General features: G+C 31.2%; 1 long non-coding RNA gene across 1 annotated transcript; it reads left to right on the plus strand.

The window, feature by feature from the left end:
- The first annotated feature begins 5,516 nt into the window (after window positions 1–5,516).
- Window positions 5,517–11,188, plus strand: LOC143070776 (uncharacterized). Its single transcript, XR_012976693.1, has 3 exons — window positions 5,517–6,771; window positions 7,813–7,998; window positions 11,099–11,188. It is a non-coding gene; the product is annotated as an uncharacterized LOC143070776 (long non-coding RNA).
- Window positions 11,189–20,840: the final 9,652 nt, after the last annotated feature.

Raw genomic sequence — 20,840 nt, forward strand, 5'->3', positions numbered from 1 at the left:
AGCTTCCATTGCTTATCACAACGTTTACAACCACAATAACTGATAACATTTGTTGTTAAACAATAAAACACTCATTCGTTATATTGACAAAAGTCGTAAACGAACAAATTAGATACATAATAGTTTTATTCTGACTAGCAATCAAACTTAACTGATATATCCATGTGTATATTTAGGACAGTAACCGTTTGCATTTAAACCGGCAATCTGGACCAAACATACCTGCCTACTTCTACCTTTAATTGTGATAATCATATTTTTTTATTAAAAACTATCAATCAATCATCATAATTTAAAGACTTCTTGTCTTTTTTATATACTAGTAGTACTTCATGCTATATATATTTAATTTTTGATTTCGTTATGTAAGCTCGATAATTAAAAAAACAATGATTGCACTGTGAATGAAATTATGAAGACAGATTTTTGTTTAATTTTATCTTTTACTTCCAATTTTAATTAACAAAACACAAACATTTTTATCTAAATTCTCATAATCGGTTCTGAAAAGTATAACATATGTCTTTGAATGACAATCAACGATCTATAGTCAATTATTGACCATGAACATTGTAAATATTTAAATTCATGTTTTTTTAATTTTGGTTTGAGGTCTTCTTTAACTTCAAATTAAACAAAAAGTTTAATGGGTTTTAAATACTTGAATGGCTAAGTTTTACCATATAACTATATAACAAGTGCACGTAAACTTGCCTGTAAAGAAAAATCCTTTATATTATTTAAATTCATGGTTTTTTTTTTAATTTTGGGCTGAGGTCATCTTAAACTTCAAATTAAAAAACAACGTTGAATGGGTGATACGGTGCTTTTTGTTCACAATTTGCCTTTTGTCCGCTTTTGCTTTTTGTCCGATAATTTTGCTTTTTGTCCGAAACTTTTGCTTTTTGTCCGTTGCTTTTTGTCCGTTTCGCTTTTTGTCCGATAATTTTGCTTTTTGTCCGAAACTTTTGCTTTTTGTCCGATGCCTTTTGTCCGTTTCGCTTTTTGTCCGATAATTTTGCTTTTTGTCCGACACTTTTGCTTTTTGTCCGTTGCTTTTTGTCCGTTTTGCTGGTTTAGCTCACCTGGACCAATGGGTATTAAATACTTGAATGGCTAAGTTTTACTATATAACAACTTTCCCTTTATATTATCGAATCGTTCAAAATATACTTCTGTTGAAATATTGTGTCCTTATACACTTATTATCAGATATTATAAGTTAGATGGTGTGCTAGCTACCGCATACAATATACCTTGAGTTGGTAAATTCCATAGGAAATAAGAGTAAGCTCGAATCCCGTATAGAATTTATTGACCCCATACATATCGTATTCGGTCACTAGCACACTGTGTCAATAACTTATCTTAATGACTGTCACAACATGTGTCATTAGACTAGTGGCCTATCGAATGATCAAGTCTTCAATATAAAGAAACGAATTCAATCTGTCTTTACAAAAACAAGTGCCAACAAATGCAATTTTTTTTACCTTTTAATGAGTTTTCTGCATTCATTTTAATCGTTCATCATCAATTAACCTTTCAGATTTTTCCAAGCTGTTTTACAAATGTTTTACAAACAACCCTGAACACAATATTATAATATTTAAAAATACCACGTATACAAACCACACATGCAATATATACGTAAATGTAAAAGTACTTATTATCCACATGCTCCAGATGCTGTATGTTTATTGTTTATTAATGTCACGAACCGGTCAAGTTCTGTGATAAACTCGAAAAATAATAACTAGCCTGCGATGAACAATGAACGAATAAAATATCATTTGTGGATGATACGTTACAGATTGCTAATACACATATAAAATAAACGTACATACAGGATCTAATTTAGTATATATATGCTTGGATTGGTTTAACAATTTCGACAATATTAAGATTACAAGAAACTCGTTTCATATGACTGTAAATTAATATACAATTGGTGTATTGCAGGCGTTTTCAGTTTGTTACATACTTGTTTTACATGTTTATTAAATACTCTGACCTCATTCAATGGTTAAAATATCTTGATATCGGTCATAAAATTGCCGACAACGTTTTGGAATTCTTTCATCTTTTATACAATTCGTAGCTTGCAAATATTCGACAGGAACTGTACTTTTCAGTTTATTTACCCCTCACCTTAACAGCTTAATATTGGTTTATCGAGAAAAATGATGGAGTAGGATGGAGTCAGGATGGTGTAGTGTTCCAACAGGGTCATGAAAAACAAAGGAATAATTGGTCCTCAATCCTCTTGAAGTTCGTATTTTTGAATTTGCGCTTTGCTGATGAGGCTTTTGTAGTCTGGTAAACATACAAAAGGAGGAGGTCCGGTAAGGACCTATTTTGGCCTCAAATTTCAGGTTCATCTGACGAAAGAGTTCGACCACTTTTTAAACACTTAAGATTCTATTTCAATTGATTCAATTAGTTTATGTGAAAGATGTTAACTGATTTAGTCATTAAAACAATCCGATTCAAGCTCAAATAGGAAAAATCTACCAAATATGCCGAAAAAAATCATTTTCAGATTGTTTTTGTCAAAAATGAAAGTGGCCGCATCCGTTTTCATCCTCAACCTTTATACATGTTATGTATTATCAGCAAATACAACTTACGTTTCAATATTCAGGATGAACCCGAATGCGGCCACTTTCGTTTTACACGGAAACCGTATAAAATTTAACAAAAATGCTAGAATTGTGACGATTTCAGTAATTTAGCATGACTAAATGGTGCTAGTACCCGATATATATTCATTGTATTTTCAAAAACAGCCCATATGTATGTAGGAGAAGAATTCTACTGTCCAATAAATAACTAAAAGTTCTCATTTTAACAATTTTGTAAAACTGCTATAGTTTGGGACCAAAAACTGGTCTTACTGGACCTACTCCTTTTAATCTTTAATTCTGATGTTGTTGTTTTTTTTCAGAGAAGACACATGCTTATATATAAGAAGTTACCTTTTGATTCTTATTTCGAATAGAAGAAATTGTCTGTATAGGGGTGTTTAAACCCTTGGTTTTACTTTTTACAGTTTGTCTTTTTTTTTTAATTATGATTTTTTTTATTATTCTTTTGTTGTCATCTGCAAGTTTTATCTTGACTTTGACGTCACCTTCGACGTTATAGACTGAGAATATCCTGTAACACATTGTGGATTTAAATGACTTATGGAAACACCACACCAATTCGGCTTATTGGAATAGTTATGGAGAAATATGATTGGTAAGACATCAAAAATATAAAGAACAAATTGATAAGTCATCTTGTCGTTTATTTATCTCAGATTCTGTTATATTTGTTATTTTATTATTTTTCCAATGGGGATAGGTGCTGTTATATTTTCGAGTATGTCTTTATAACAGATTGATTGAAATAAACGGTAGCACCATATGTAAATTTTGCAAGGAAAACCAGAGACCATAGAACATCTTTTTTAGCCGTCCTATGGTCTCAAGTCTATGGTATGCACTTAACACCTTGGTTTTTAAAATAAAAAATATTGAACTGCCTTGGAATATCAAAGTCATTCTATAAATTACAAAAATGTTAAAATTAATTTTGTTAAAAAGTAAGAATGTTCTGCTTACAAATACTATATTCACTAAACAAAATTACAAGAAATATGGCAAAAAATTACTTCTTTAAAGTGTTTTAAATTGAAGAAACAAATTAACTTAGAGAAATACTTTTCATCTAAAAACGTGTCAGTAAACGAATATAACTAACTATGGAGCACCTGATCTCCGTTACAGAATAATTAATACATAAATTAGACCGTTAGTTTTCTCGTTTGAATTGTTTTACATTGTCATTTCGGGTCTTTTATAACTGACTATGCGGTATGGGCTTCGCTCATTGTTGAAGGCTATACGGTGACCTATACGTGTTAATTTCTGTGTCATTTGGTCTCTTGTGGGGAGTTGTCTCATTGTCAATCATACCACATCTTCTTTTTTTATATGTCGGATTTTGGTTTATTGATAATAATTGATTTTCAACCAAATGTAGCATTATTGTATATTTAATTGTTGTTTTTTATTTTAAACTTCTTCATGTGAATATTCCATTCTGTATACCTTTGATCACACATGTTGTACTATCTATTTGTTACAATATCACAAATGCATTATAAAAAAGAAATTACCGGAATGTAAAAAAGAGACGAAGTGTATCACACTTATGTGTCAAAAACCAACCGACAAAACAACAGATAAGAGACGAAAGTCGACAAAAATACAAACGAATGTTCACAAAACGCCACATAGAAAACTAAAGACTCAAACAACAAAAACAGGAATGATATCATGTGTATTGCAAGGGTAAGCATATCCTACTCCACATGAGACATCTGTCGTGTTACTCATTTAAAGTACGTTGATAAGTAACGTATATCATATGTTATATCAAGTGACATCACACAGTAGCGGGTTGTCGATTGCCTCGCATGTTAACCTGAAAAATCGCATAATTAATCATCGGTAAATTAGATATTCCCACCCTTGAACTTGACCGATTTGGAAAATATGTAACAGGGACTTAAGTTTCAATACTAAGGAAAGGATGGAAGAAGCTGTTACAGGAATTAACTACAAAACCAGTGAAAAATTAAAGTTACAAAATGAACGATACGTTTATAATATGTAAGCAAGAGCAACATGGACCCCTTTTAAACAAAATTATGATTTAAAAATTTAGTTTCACAGAAAAGGTGAAATAAACACACATTACACAAAAAATACAGGCAACAATAAGTAATAAGTTCGATATATGTGTTTGAAAAAAGTAACGAGAAAGCATAACAGTCTGGTTTTTTTTCTATTTTTTACAACGTTTCAAAGTTGTTTAAAACATAGCAAATATCCCCAAATGTCTCTGTGCAAAGTATTTAAGTAAGTAATATATTAGTTCAACTAAACAAAGTACAGCTAGTTGACTTCCTGTACTTTCATGAAACATCTGTTTGCTGCATCAAGAGTATTAAATTATCGTTCTGTTTATTCGTTGAGCAGTCCGTCTGCATATTAGATCCCCCACCCTAAAAAAATAAAACCCACAAGTGATTGAATTTCAGATAATTCATCAAGTTATCTTTATAATTTAATTACAATATTTGCTTTACCTTTGATTAAATGTTTTTGGTTTTTTTTCTAAATTTGAAAAATGAACCGTAACTTAACTACGTATACAAAAGTTTGTTTTAGCTTAAACATATTTATTTATGGTAGATTAAGAAACAAGTTATTGCAACGAATTAATCACTATCCACTTTGCGGATGCGAGTACTGCCTTGCAACGGCATTAGCCTACTCTTTTACGAAATCCACAAGGGTGTCTTTTACGTGCAACAGTTATGGGTCTCTCTTAACACAGCCAGCAATTTACCTTCCCTCTCCGACGGACTATCATCGTTTTCTCTAGACCATACACGCAAATGGTTTCAAGGGAGAGCCGGAAATTCTGTCCCTGAAATTTTCTCCCCGAAGCGGGGATCGAACCAGGAACCTTTGTGTTAGTAGTCCGATGCACTAACCACTTAAAAGTTTGTTCATCTGTAAGTATCGTATACCATTAAATTTACGTTAACGTCTTATTCTTAAGTGAATCTTTCTCAACATCTATATTATAGTATGGCGTTTTCCTTTTTATAAATAATGTTTTCCTATATGTGGTAAAACGAAAGAATTTGGTGCAAGCTTCAACTCTTTGATTCTAACTGCAGAAATTTAAAAAGGACCTAGTGTCATCTAATTTTCTATACAAACAAGGAAATCAGGGTATGTATGAATGAGCCTTGTTTTAATTTTTCATATTGGATTTGTGTAAACCCCAATGAGAATACACGATAATGACGAAGGTACAAACAATTAAATGACTTCTAGATATCACGGAGAAGGGCGAAATATACGAGAGGGACAGTGAAACTCATAAATCGAAACGTCATCGCTAAAAAAGAAAAAGACAAACAAACAAATAATAGCACACATGACACAACATAGAAAACTAAAGACTTAGCAACACAAACCCCAGCGGGGTGATCTCAGGTGCTCCGGAAGGGTAAACAGATCCTGCTCAACATGTAGCACCCGTATGTATACTATGAATATTATGTCATTATTTCCTTTATTGTCCTTGTTTTTGTGATGTATTTGTTTTCTCGTTTTGATTTTGTATTTACTTTTATTTGTAGGCAATGCCAGACACTATGATATTTTGATACATGTATATGCTTAACTTCACAAACACTAATTAATCACAAGTTAGTTTGTGTATAAAAATGGAATAATTGTGCTGTTACATAATCTTAAAAACGAATTTTAGTATTCATGATTTTCTATGCTTAACCTTAATATCAGCCTGGTAAGAAAATAAAGTGAACATATAGCTATATGATCATAGAAGTTGTGGATACAAAGCGCAGTCAGATAAACGTTTAGCCTTTTATAATGAGTAGGCACACAATTTGTATCTATTTTACCATTGTACAAATATTTCATATATCTTCGTTTTGCCCTTATTTCAGTCTTTATTTTGATTTTAAATTCATAATTGTCATTTGTTATAGATGCCACATTGAACGAATAAATGTTGATTCAACTTATAATGATAAGATATTGATAACGGTATGAATCAATAAAATAAAAGATAGTCTTGATCAATATTTAGATTTTCAAAAACAGATCAAACAATTAGCAAAGAAAACTGTGTTTGGAAAGAGTGGTGTTGCATAAGAAATGTACGCAGAATCAAAAGGTTATTATTCTTTTATTTTTTATTCCATTTTAAAGAATACATGTGTTTTTTCGATTTCGTTTTTTTTAATAACTGATTGATAATCAGTTTTATTTCTGCTCAAACTTGAAATATATCTTTTGCAGATTTTTTTTTTAAATATGTCGATGTTTACGTTTATCTTTCATTTCATTCATGGATTATTGAAAAAAACATGCATGAATCTTTTGCTTAATTTGATGGCCTTCCTTATTCGTGATTGTAATAAATTCGTAAAACGACTTCGAAAAATTTCATTTTTTTAAATGTTTTCTTGTTACAGAAAGTTGATATCATTTTGTTTTTCTCCAGGACGTTTAAGTTAAGCTGATTTCAAACTATTGGGCTACAATGTTCACCAATCATTTCCAATTGAAGAAATCAACTTCAAAATTAAGGATTTTCATTTTTATTTTTTATTTGACGAACACTTCTGCAATATATTAAGAAGTTTGTGGCCAAATGAATTAAATGTTTACCTTTGTTTACTAGTTAATTTTGCTTATCATATTAGATTACAGCGTTAAAACCAGTTTTAGTCAGAAATATCTCAACTTTTCAACTCGTTTCGATGATTTTGTCAGTTTTACTCCATTCGAATTTACCTAGAAGTTCGGTATTTTTGTTATAGTTATATATATATATTTTTGTAAATCATTCATATGTTGATAATGAACAACATATATAGGTTAAAGAAATATTTCTGTAAATTTTCTATACATTGTGTTACATCTATCTTTATTTTTAAATGACAGCACAAATCAGATCTAAAATAGTTACTTGTTTTACATTTAACTGGGCTCGTGTTTCGGAATACAAAAAGACTCATAAGTGACGCACTAATCAACAGGTTAAAAATACCAAATAAATTACAAAATAAAAGACCATAGATTATCCAAAAAATCTATATAATTACTCAATGTAGAGAAGGTAAAAAGTCAAACTATGCAGCAATTCTTAATAAAAGACAAACAATTAACAAAAATAGATAAAAATACATTTAATTGTGTACATATTTGATAGATAAAAAGCTGGGTGGTGTCTCAGTAAGCGACTGTGTTATCGTAAGTGCTTTTAGTCATAAAACTACAGCTGATACCCTAGAATTGTACTTCGACAACAAGAAACGATGCGGAGCAGAAGGTGTAAGGGATGTGAAAATGGATAGACAACTAGGAAAATGTTGGATTTATTTTGAAGATCCTAAATGTAAGAATCCTACTATCTTGTATATTTAGTATTCAACTAAGCTCAAATATCGCAAGGCGGATGTATATCGATTGTCTATTAGTTTTGTAAGAAAAAAAGCAGTTTCATACTTACATAAGGATTATATTTGAATTATATTTCTTTTAATTACCAATAGAAAGCAAAGCATACTTACGATTAATGCAGTAGATCAATTAAGTTAAATAGTCATAGAAACAAAGTCGTGTTGATATTGTTATTGGTACCTTTTTTTCCCGATCACAATCAAAGTTTGAAATGTTAAATCATTTGAAGATTTTTTACTTACCTGTAAACTAAGGTCAATTAGTGTATTGAATTAATGTCATAACATTAGACTTACTAGAACAGATGCATAATAATAAAAACAGGGCAATTATTTTTCGATGCAACCACGAATAGAATGTTCCTCATTACGTGACATGGAATTAAACAATTACTGACTTGTTTCAGTAGATAGAATGAAATTCAAAACAGTGTGGCTGTGGCCATTGATTGACACATTAAATTCATCCATTGACTGGGACAATTTAGGTGAACGTTTGTATGTAACGACCACTGCTCACTATGTACTTTTCAAAGACACTTAAACTATGGGGTCACCAAAGGTTCTCAACACCTTAATAAAGTAATTCGAAAAATTAATCAGAAATAACACGATGCATGTTTGATTTATACCAATTATATAAATCAAAACATAAAGGTTATTCCTGATTAATTTTTAGAATTATTTTATAATGAAAGGCGTTAAGAAACCTTTGGTGACCCCACAGTTTAAATGTCTATCGTAGGTACGTCGTTAACAGTGGTCGTTACAGACAAACGTTCACGTAAATTGTCCCACTCAATGGATGAATTTAATGTGTCAATCAATGGCCATAGCCACACTGTTTTGAATTTCATTCTATGTATACTGCAAGTGACTTTTGAAATACTGATACAATAATTAAATTGAGAATGGAAATGGTGAATATGTCATAGAGAACCCAACCCGACCATAGAGCAGACAACAGTTTATCAAAAAGTAAAATCACAAAAATACTGAACTCAAAGGAAAATTCAAAAAGGAAAGTCCCCAATCAAATGGCAAAATCAAAAGTTCAAACGCATCAAACGAATGGATAACAACTGTCATATTCCTGACTTGGTACAGGCATTTTTTTATATAGAAAATGGTGGATTGAACCTGGTTTTATAGCTAGCTAATCTTCTCACTTGTACCAAAAGTCAATAAAACCTCATAAGATCTAATCAAAAACAGTAATTGTATATTATATTATGCTAATCAATATATGGGAACCATAACACTTATCTGATAAGATTGCTGTTAATATTTCTTTAATTTTTCGAGTGCAAACCTCCTGAATTCCAAATAGAACCAGAAGAAAATTATTCCCTTTAAAGAGTCATCGAAACAATTCTAATCCTTAAGGAATTTCCCATAATTGTAGCAAGTAAAGGGAAAAGAAAATAATGGTATTTTATATACAATGTTCTTATTCATGATTAACCGCTTTGCCAAGTGATGCAATAAAGAACAGCCAACGTTTTTGAACATCAGCAATCTATTGTAGATTGTTTCGTTGAAAATGAAAATAAAAGTTATTGCCTTCCGGGACTGGGTTGCACACATATCATTATGGTTATACAAAAATGAACGTTATTTAGAAGATAAATGATATTTAGTTTCTTAGACATTGATAAGTTAAACAACACAGCGAGTGAGTGTATTTTCTGTGTAATTTATAAAACTCTCTCCATCTATCATATTTTGTTTTTAAACTAAACAAATTAAGTAAATAACTGGACACTGCAATAATAGAGTAGATATAGCAAATCAACGATTTGCACATTAAGCTTTCCTTTCAATCGATGTCGCATACTTTTTAAAGTGCAGTAAGAATGTTTGATTCATGTCAGACGAACAAGATTTTATTGCTGAACAAAATGGATGACTTCCAACCTGGTCCTTGGAAAAATACCTTATATCGTTCAAATTTGCAAGTGTTGATAATAAACTATAATCTTTAAAAAATTAAAGCATAATGGATTTTTAAGAATTTTAACACATGTATTTTTAATTGGAATTTTTACAATTACTGGGAATTCTATGATTCTTCTTGGTATGGATGTTATACTCATTCTTATGTTGTTGCGTGTATTTGCCCCCATTACTGTTGCATTTTTGTGGGAGCTGGTCAAGGGTTTGAGCAGGTGGTTAACGATGCCCCACACTTTTATATAGTTAGTCCCATATTTGCCCAATAGGATTCCGGTTCAGGTGCTGGGAAGGGGAGGTCAAGTTAGCACATTGCTGTTAATCTGCTCAAGGCAGTCCATTGTTTAATTGTAACATGCAATGTTGTCGCAGTTGATTGCTGATTCTTCTCAATCCAAATTGCCGTGTTATTTGCAGCAACGGTTCGATTTCGTCTATGAAATACCCGGATGTAGCGTTCTTGTCAAAGACTCTTTAGACAGCCTGTTCTAAAATCGCAATTGTGCTCCGGTTAACATTTTCAGTTCTCGCTGCTTCTACTTGTGACAATCAGGCCAGTATACGGACAATATCCGATATTCGAATATCAGGGTTCGATCTTGGCATGGCTTCGTTTTAATGTTGGAATATTAAATCTTCAAACTTGGTTCTTATATGATCAAAAGTGTAACAGTTGAGTTAACCACTAAACTTTAGCAAAATTACTCCGCGATAAAGTTCAAATACACTTTAAGCGGGACGCAAATTGCATGTGGCAGCGAGCCAAATCAATTAAGCGGGAATTTAGTTTGAAACTTACCTGTAAAAATTGGAAGATATAATTGCATTTGAAAAATTCATCCGAGCTTTGCGTTTCTTTTTTTAACGGTACATGTATATTCATTAATTGTTTTTAACTTTAAGTATCGATTATTCCTAGTCCTATATTCAAAATATAGAGATACGCAATAGTATTGCAATCCACGGGCTCACTTGGAAAATGCATTTTTTTTCTAACGTCTAAAGGATTTGTCAGTTACATTGTTCGTAATATTAATACCTCATAACATGAAAATAGTAACTCAAGTTCATTTCTTTTTACAGCTGCTGTGGAAGTTTGCAGGCGTTCACATGTAGTTGATAGTCATGAGTTATGTGTTCTTATGCATCACAAAACATATCAGGGTAACAATCGTAAGCTTTATTGTCACTGTAGAGAATAAGCGGGATAAAATTGTTTAAGCACAAACAACTATGTTGCAGTTTCCTGAATTAATCACAAAAGGAGAAAAAATCTACTGTGTAATTATAGGCCTCACCTTCAAAGCCAAATAAACGAAAAGCTTGCACTACGTATTCTGTAATAAAAGCAGTTAGATTAAGTGCAAAGTTTTCTTTAAGCAATCTTTAAATCGCAAAAATTCATAAAAAAAGATTCAAGTCAAGTGAAATAACAAAAAATGAAGTATCAAATGAACTTCAAAAAAAATCTTTCTAGACAATCGGTTGAAATATCGTTCTTTATAAGGATTTTTGTGAAATTAAGATATCATGTATAAAGACAGAAAATGTGTATCGTCATCTCTAATGATAAATCAGAAGTAGAGAAGAATGAAACGTTCGAAAATCTTTCGTCGTTCGTCATTAATGTAGGGATTTTTTTTTATGAATCCAAGATTTTCAATAGCATTTATTTTGTTTATCAATACAAGTTATAGTGAGGGAAAAGGCCGGCCTGCGAGTGATTTGGCATCGGATTGTAACGAAATTTTGTTCAGAAGACGTATGCTATTGTTTTTATTTGAGTACAGTTGATTGAGTTTTCTTAACAAATCTTACAAAAAATACAATGAAAACGTTTATTGAAATGTTTTATCAGTAGAGTCGGTATCTGAGAAAAATTAGATGTAAAACGTTCATTGGTTTTTTATTCTAGAAAATCCATACTTTTCATCAACATTTAAAGAATTTTACAAAACGTAAACAATATTTTATTTTGTCCAGTTATGAATGGCAGAATTGTTTTTACGTTGGACACAATCCCATTCGATATTATTACGTCTCCTTGCAGTAGAGCTTTTACCACCAAGACGCATGACAAACTAACTTGTTTTTTGACTTATTGGTCATCAACTGCTGTAGTGTTTCTACAGTCATTAATTTTATTAAGGCAAAGCTATGCCGTAATATATCAAGGCACCACTATTACAATGATATGGTCAGAAAATAACATTTTACTTCCTGCATTATATCATGTTTCTAGCATGTCTTTAATTTATCCACAAATTTGACAATAAATCATCGAAAAGGGGATGTTAATTACATTGTTTGATTATTTTAGACTTTTAATAGTTTGGATAAATGTTTTACATTGTTATAAATCATTTAAAAGAATTTGATTAAAATCGGTAAACATCAATTTGACAGATAGTGCCCCTTAAATCCAAAAAGTACATTTATCTAATTAAAAAAGCTTTTTAAAACAGCTTAAAGATACATTTGTCTTTTTATATACAACTAGAACATAAGGCTCGTTATTATGCTAACTGAGAGGTCTAGCTAGCTATAAATTCAAGTTTAATCTCCCATTTTCTATATAAAAAAAACATCTGAGTGTTCCAATTCAGGAATATGACAGTTGTATTCTATTTGGTTGATGTGTCTAAGCTTTAGATTTTACCATTCGATTACTGAACTTCAATTTTGAATTGTCCTCAGAGTTCTCTTCATTTTTTTTTAAATTTTAAATTGTATTTTGTACGATTATTGTCATTAACCGTCAATTTTTATTTCATTTTCAAAAGAGACATGTCGTCCATAAACTTATAAATAGAAACAAGGCTTCATGTACATGAAATACCCTTTCAATCACGTTGTAGTAATAACCAATGAATAATTTTTTTTATAAATTTACTGTATGAAAATTATGAATTATTCGAAAGATTTAGGATTTGACATAAATTACCTAAGCTGTAAATGTTTGGCCTTCAATGCTCTTCAACTTTATACTAGTTTGGCTTTTTAAACATTTTAATCTGAGCGTCACTGATGAGTCTTAAGCAGACGAAACGCGCGTCTGGCGGATCAACTTATAAGCCTGGTACCTTTGATAACTATTTACATCATACGTAATATTTGCAATGATTTCCAATAATTTGAAATTTTTGCAATGCATATTTTCTAGTCCATAATCGACTCCATGGGAAAGAAAATGAATCTAACGAATATACAACCACCGAAGCACAGGTGGCTGTGGAAAAATTTCGTAATCCTGAGTCTGTTAAAATTTAGTCGATCGATCACAGGAAATTAGAGTTCTTAATGAACTTACCAACAGAAAAAGCAGTCTTTGAAAATGATTTACTTTCTAATCATGCTCGTGTGAAATGGCCAGTAGAAATTAAAATTAACTGTACAGTTGAAATCATCAGTGCTTTAACAAAACATACGGAGAACTGTTTTAGTTTATCAAAAATATGGGTAACAGCTATAACAAAACAAACTGAAAAATTCTTTGATAAGTTATGCGTCCATGAGTTGGATATTTCACAGGTTGTCTGGGACAAGGTAATGACATATTTACAAACTGAAAGGAAGCAGGTAATTGTCAAAGCAGACAAGAAGTTGCGCAAAGTATTTATCGTTGGTCAAAAAATCTCAGCAAATGAAATGACAAAGATAATTGAAGATATTATCGAAACAGACTTTCAGAAAAGAAAATACCACTGTATTGAAAAATTTAATATCAAGGATGTCCATACAAGTGTGTGCGTCTCTTGTGGAGCGTTTTCTGATCAATTTATACAATATATTTCAATGCCGGAAGTTAGCAATTTTGTTGAAAATAAGTTCGAAAAAAAAAATATTTTTGGCGTTTGGGAATTTCACGAAGGCAATGTCATTAAGATGTACTCTCATTCCGAAGATAAAGCCAAGTTGGCTGAAGATATATTAAGAAAATCGATATTCAATAGAGAAATTAACATTTCTGGAAGTAATTATTTTGCTCTTGAAAGCAAGCAGTGGTTGGAAGAACTTAAAGCCATTCAAAGGAACTATCAGAAAGCAATAATTACAGTTTTTACAGTTCACGAGATTTCTACTAAAAAAGTCTTCGTTTATTCTATTTCGTCGGAGGCAGTGAGTCACGTTCATCGTGAAATCAATAGGTTTCTTTCAAAATCTGATATCAGTCAACCTCCGTGTATAATTGAAGAAATGTTTAAGATAAAGAAAAGGCACATGAGAACAAATAAATGGATAGCACTGACAGGTCAGTCTATTTATACACGTATTGGAGACATTACATGATTAGATGTGGATGCCATTGTTAATCCTGTAAACAAAGAACTTCAACTAAGAAGAGGATTATCAAAAACTATACGTGATAAAGGTAAACTATATATTTAATGTAATGTCTTTTTACAGAATGATTTAAAAAAAAATGTCCTTATCAATATATCGGCCTAATTTGCTGAATGCTACATAAAATTGATTGATGTAATATACCTACATATTTTCAACTCTCCCTGGTCAAAAATCAGTAAAAAGTAATATCACAAAAATACTCAACTCAGAGCAGTTTTTAGTTTTAAAGTCTGTCGTTCGTTTCGGAAAACCTCGAAAATTATTCACTCATCTAAACTATCCCGGTAAATTGATGACTATATTTGTCACATTAGATGCGTACGTAGTACGTATTTGAACAAACTTATATATCATTTAGTTGCACTCAATTTACAACAAAGCTGTAGTTACTTTGACTAATTTAGAACTACACTCAAACTGCTGATGAAAACCTTATTGGCTAGTAATATATATATATATGAAAAAAATATTTTCTTAGAAGAAAAGATCTACACTGAATCTCTTAGGACATTAACAACTTTTGCCAATAACAAAAATAACAATTTATGTACCTAAGGATAATATTAATCCGTAAACATCCAATGGATTTAAGGCAGCCAAAGTCAACATGACCTTGAGCAATGACAACATAAAAATCGCAATACATACTCAGTTAAAATTTTAATTCATTGTAAGAACGTTACTGCTTGCACCGATAAAAAATAATCAATTACAACGTTAAATGCATTACCTTTGAGAATAAGTTATTTCGAAGAGTCGATGAATTTGCATGGATCGTATCTAATTTACGGGCTCTATGAATAACATCACCGTAAAATCTAGGATGCTAAAATACCACTAATAATACGTTTAGTACAGATAAAACCAAAACGTTAAGTCCTTAATCAAAAGCCCAAACACACAAAACGAATGGATAACAACTGCCATATTTATGACTTGGTACTGACATTTTCATAAGTAGAAAATGTTGGATCAAACCTGGTTTTATAGCTACCTAAACCTCTCACTTGTATGACACTCGTATCAAATTCCATTATATTGACAACGATGTTTGAACAAAACAAACAGACATAATAGGTAGGCATTTCAAAAATAGGGGTACAGCCTACGAAAACAAGCAAACATGCAACAGAGAAGCACAAAAATACAGACAGACAAAGCACAGTAATATTATTTGCTTTATTCAAAACTACCTCATACCTTTTTTATTGGGAAAATATGCGTTATTTTTATCAAATTGAGAAACTTAGAATAAACCTTGAATTTGGCTGAAACTTCAATTTGCAGACCCCCTTTCAAGGAACAAACCCTTCTTTGAAATAAGACCCCTTATCGTCAGTGATGATACATAGATAGCTCATCTAATCTACACATATAGTCATTTTAGTTTTCAAAAAATGTATAAATGAGTGTTTTTCATTTTGAATTCATGCACAATTGCTACTGAGACTGCACTGTTCGGGAAAAAAGTTGTCATTTGGGGAATAATTTTAAGCCAATTTTATTCAAATTGGGATTTTTCTCCAGGGCAAAATGTCTTTTCTCTCCGGCAATTTAAGGCAAACTATATCAGTGAAGCACAAAGCAAAAATGAAAGACAAGAATACGAAAATTTACAATAGCACAATAACACAATAAGAGGAACAATGCAGTGTTGTACTTTATTGTATCATATGTCAGAAAGAGCAGGAGTTAAAGAAATGTAAATCATTTATACCCTTTCCAAGTATATGAACAAACTAATTATATAAACGCATTTAACTCTTTGGTGGTCCAATAGTCCTGTTTCGTTTCGAAGTAAATATTTGAATACGAAACAAGTGTGTTACTTCACCAGGCGATATATCTTTATCTTTAGGAGACGAGAAAAAATACAGTTAATAGTAGAGAGTAATGAGTAGAGAGATATGAAGGAAGTTTGCTGCTCAGTTTCAAAATAAATAGCTTTCCATAACACTAGTATATATTAAAAGGGGGTTAGTTGATGAATGATGAATCAAAAAAGAAAAAAAAATAATTAAGGGATCAATGTGCTTGTTTTCGAGATATTAGCCATTGGAATTTTGGCGTGAAAATGTTCTCTCTTGATTTTTCATAGCTTTATCATTGACCAGTTAAAGTTCTCAAAAACTATACTTTAAAAATAAATAAGATTTTATGACTCTTACAAATGGCTTATAATATATATGTAAAAGATTTATCAAAAGAAAAATTGGGGTCCATAGGCAAATTTTTTTAAGGCATTCAAATGGATAAAACCAGAGGATTTCGAAAATCTGACAAACATTCCAAAACATGACAAGCATCCTTATAACTTCTTAAAATTGAGTTATCCATGTCCTTAACTTCAGGAGGAAATATACCAAGATCGCACAGTCCATACTATTAATTGGTAGATGACCGAGTTTTGGGGCCACCACAATAACAAAGTTCATAATTTATATCTTGTATATCAGTTGAAACACACGTGTCTGTAAATGATTGTTAAAAATCATACCTCCTGATAGAATTTAACTTGTCTCGTTGCATTTCAGGTGGTAAAAGTACTGAGAAGGAGTTTTATGATTTGACCAAACAACAAAGAATGTTACAAGAGGGAGATGTATTGTACACAACTGCAGGAAATCTTCCATGTAAATGGATAGTTCACGCTATACGTCCTCAATGGACGGAAGGAGATAATAAAATCATAAATCTTTATAAGTGTGTTAATAGGTCCTTTCAGACAGCAAACCGGCTAAAATGTGCTTCAATTGCGATCCCAGCACTAAGTGCTGGTATTTCTAGTTTTCCAGCAAACTTGTCAACAAAGACCATTGTAAATTCCATACGTGACTATATAAAAGAGAAAGGACGCGATTCTTCAATTCAACACGTGTATCTCTGTGACATAAACAATGATACTGTTGGTTACTTTGAGTCTGCTTTATATGCTTACTTTCCCCAACCAAGGCAGCATCTTAGACAGTTTGTAGAATTTTAAGCCTATCGTCATTCGAAAAGTAATCGATGAATTGTTCTAAAAAAACAGTAGTAGATGTGCGTTGAAGCTTTAGCTAACTCGGGTGTGTGTTTTTTGTTTGTGATGGATTATGTTGGTTTATGTAATGTAAAATGATAAACATAGATAAATATCTAGAAGCGATAAATATTAGTTGGGTAAAAAAACTCATCGATAATGAAGATCTATCACCCAATTGGAAAGTCTTACCAAAATTTTATTTTGATAAATTTGGACAAGAATTCCTTAGATTTAAAATGAATTTCAACAATATTAATTTGGTCTATAAACTGAAAGAACTAATTCCACAATTTTACTTAAGAATAATCATACCATGGATAAATTCAAAATCTGAAAAAAAATCAGATCATCTATCATATAAACAAATTAGACAGCAGCTTATATGGGGCAATACAAATATCAAATTAAACGGTAAATGTCTCATTTTCAAAAACTGGATAAACAGTAAAATTCTTTTTTTAAATGACATTATTGATAATAAAGGAAAATTTAATCAAAACATGATCTTAGATGAACTTTCCTGTCATGCTAACTGGTTTTCAGAATATTCTAAATTAATGAAAGCAATACCAAAACAGTGGTTACAAGAGCTAACTAAAGAAGAATCAATAAAAACAAAAGTTGCCATTGACTCCGAATATAAATTTAAAGATAAAAAAGGGAAAATGGTATCACTTAAAAACATTTCCTCTAAAGACATTTACATCTCCCTCTTAAATAGATATTATGAAAAACCAATAGGATTTCAAAAATGGGACAACATATTTATCTTGGAAAACAACACAAACAAAAGACAACAAATGCTAAATTATATCTTTTATTATTTACAAGATAATAAATTCAAAATGTTAAGATGAAAATTTCTGCACTACATTTTACCAACCAAACAATTACTTTTCTCTTGGAAAATAACTAAAACTCCGCTATGTAATATTTGTGATGTCATCGAAGATTATGAGCACTACTTTTTAACATGCAAATTTCTGAAATCATTTTGGGATCAAATAAAACTATTACTTGATAAACTTAAAATAGGACATCATATCATATCAATTAAATCACTTTTGTACGGATACAAAATAAACGATACAAGTTATTACAGTATTAATGATTTAATAACAATTATTCTTTTTACTGTATACAAAGGATACTATATATCCGAACAAAAAACAAAACAAATTAATATGTTTGAAATTTTCAAAAAAGAATTTCTCCAATATCACGAAATATTGATAAATAAATAAAAGCAAATATGAAAAATTCCATAATCTGGTTGCAGCAAAAATTAAATTAATTTCATAAATTAGAATTTATAATACATTATGTTATCATATTTCTATTCCGTTACATATATGTCATTATTACTATATATATATATTGTGCACTAACAAGTACTAACTTATCAATGAAATGCTATGTACTAACGTTAACGAGGCCGGGATAAGGTACCGGTACTTCATGTATCTCTAACAAATGTAAAATTCAAATAAAACATTATAATTTCAAAAAAAAAAAAAAATATATATCAAAGATAGTTTTTTAAGCTAACTAAAGCAGACAACTTAATATCAGAAGATGCTTTCTAATTCAAAGTCAGTGGACAATGACCTACGGGAAAGTAATGCAGGTTTAAGAATATTGGTTTGTTCAAACAGAAGTAGCAGTTATCAAATTCAAAATCACTGGACCACGACCGAGGGGACAGGGCCTCTAACAAAAATGAACAGATTGTTAAGCAGATAGTTCTTGTGGTTTTTAATTTGTAAATTTAACTGTATTTCGTAACGTAGAGTTGTCGTTTTAGTGGTTATTTTAACATTGCATTATGAATTAAAGGTTCATAAAAACAAATTCAATCCAACATTTTGTCTTAAAATGGCCTTTACCAGGTTAGGAATATGACAGCTGTAATTTGCAGTCGGTTTCTTTGTTTGTTGGTGTTTCCTTTCGTTGTAGTTTAGTGTTTCTGTTGTTCTGTTATTTTCCGACGTTACCCAAATGATTTTGTTGCTTAATATAATAATGACTATTGCAGCGGTATTCTAATGCTGCCTATGTTGGTAGCGTAGGTGTAAAATCAAGTTGTTCGGTGCTTATTTGTCATTCGGTTTGCGTGCCAGTTTATGAAATAAAGTTGACTTTAACATTTAACACATTTGGAGATTTATTTCCCCGAGGATATCACAAGCCCGGTAGTCAGCACTTCTGTGTTGACTTGAGTTAGCATTGATATGTTCATAATTATTGATTTACTGTTCACAAAACTTTGAATTTGTGCAATACTAAGTCTATTCTACCTAGGGAATAGATTACCTTAGCTGTATTAGGCAAAACGTTCAGGAATTTTTGTTCCTCAATGCTCTTCAAATTCGTACTTTATTTGACCTTTTAACATTTTTTTATTCTAGCGTCACTGATGAGTCTATTGTAGACGAAACGCACGTCTGGTGTAAATATAAAATTTTAATCCTGGTATCTATGATGATAGATTTACAACCACAGGGGCGATGCTACTGCTAGTGGAGATTTATTCCCCCGAGAGTATCACAAGCCCGGGAGTCAGCACTTTGTGTTGACTTCAGTTATCATTGATATGTTCATAATTATGAATTAACTGTTCACATAATTTAGAATTTTTAAAATACTAAGGCTTTTTTATCTCAAGAATAGATAACCTTAGCTGTATTTGGCAAAACGTGGTATCTATGATTGAGTTTATTTCTATAGTTCATTGAGAACGTTTTGTTTTGAGAATAAGCAATTGTTTTGAGTTATTGTTACCTGTTAACTTTGGGTATAATATTGAAAACAACACGTTTAATAATTTCTTGCGTCCGAATCGCTTTTCTGGATTTACATGTACCTTCACCAGGAACGCTCAAAGCCAAACATTAGAAATCCAAAGATGTACAAAAATAGATGTTTATGAAAACACATGTACAGTGACTTGTTTTGTAAAGACCAGAGTTTCTCTGGCCCTATAATACCTCCTTGTGTTCCTGACATACTGGAGCATTTTTATGATAACAGAAAATACAAAGGCTTATACCATTAACATAGTAACCTAGAATATGACATCCATACAGATTTCTGCTGCATTTCACAATTTTTTTTTGTAAATTATCTCCTAAAAGAACAATAAAGTACCAGAGAGATCTTTACACTTACACACAAGTTATTGTCCAGAAGCTACAAAAATGCTAGTTTCGGTCCCTAAGCCTAAACTGTTAATACCATAACCCCCAAAATCAATCCCAACCTTCCTTTTGTGGTCTTAAACCTGGTGTTCAAATTTCATAGATTTCTATCTACTTATACTAAAGTTATTGTCCGGAAACCAAATGTCTTTGGACGACACTTATGACTCTGACAATGTGATACCAATATATGACTAAAATGTTTTGCAGTTGTATAAAAAAACATTTGGAAAGAGTTTATTGGCCATGAATTGCTAGA

The sequence above is a fragment of the Mytilus galloprovincialis genome, chromosome 4 (genome assembly GCF_965363235.1).
Source record: "Mytilus galloprovincialis chromosome 4, xbMytGall1.hap1.1, whole genome shotgun sequence".
NCBI lineage: Eukaryota > Metazoa > Mollusca > Bivalvia > Mytilida > Mytilidae > Mytilus > Mytilus galloprovincialis.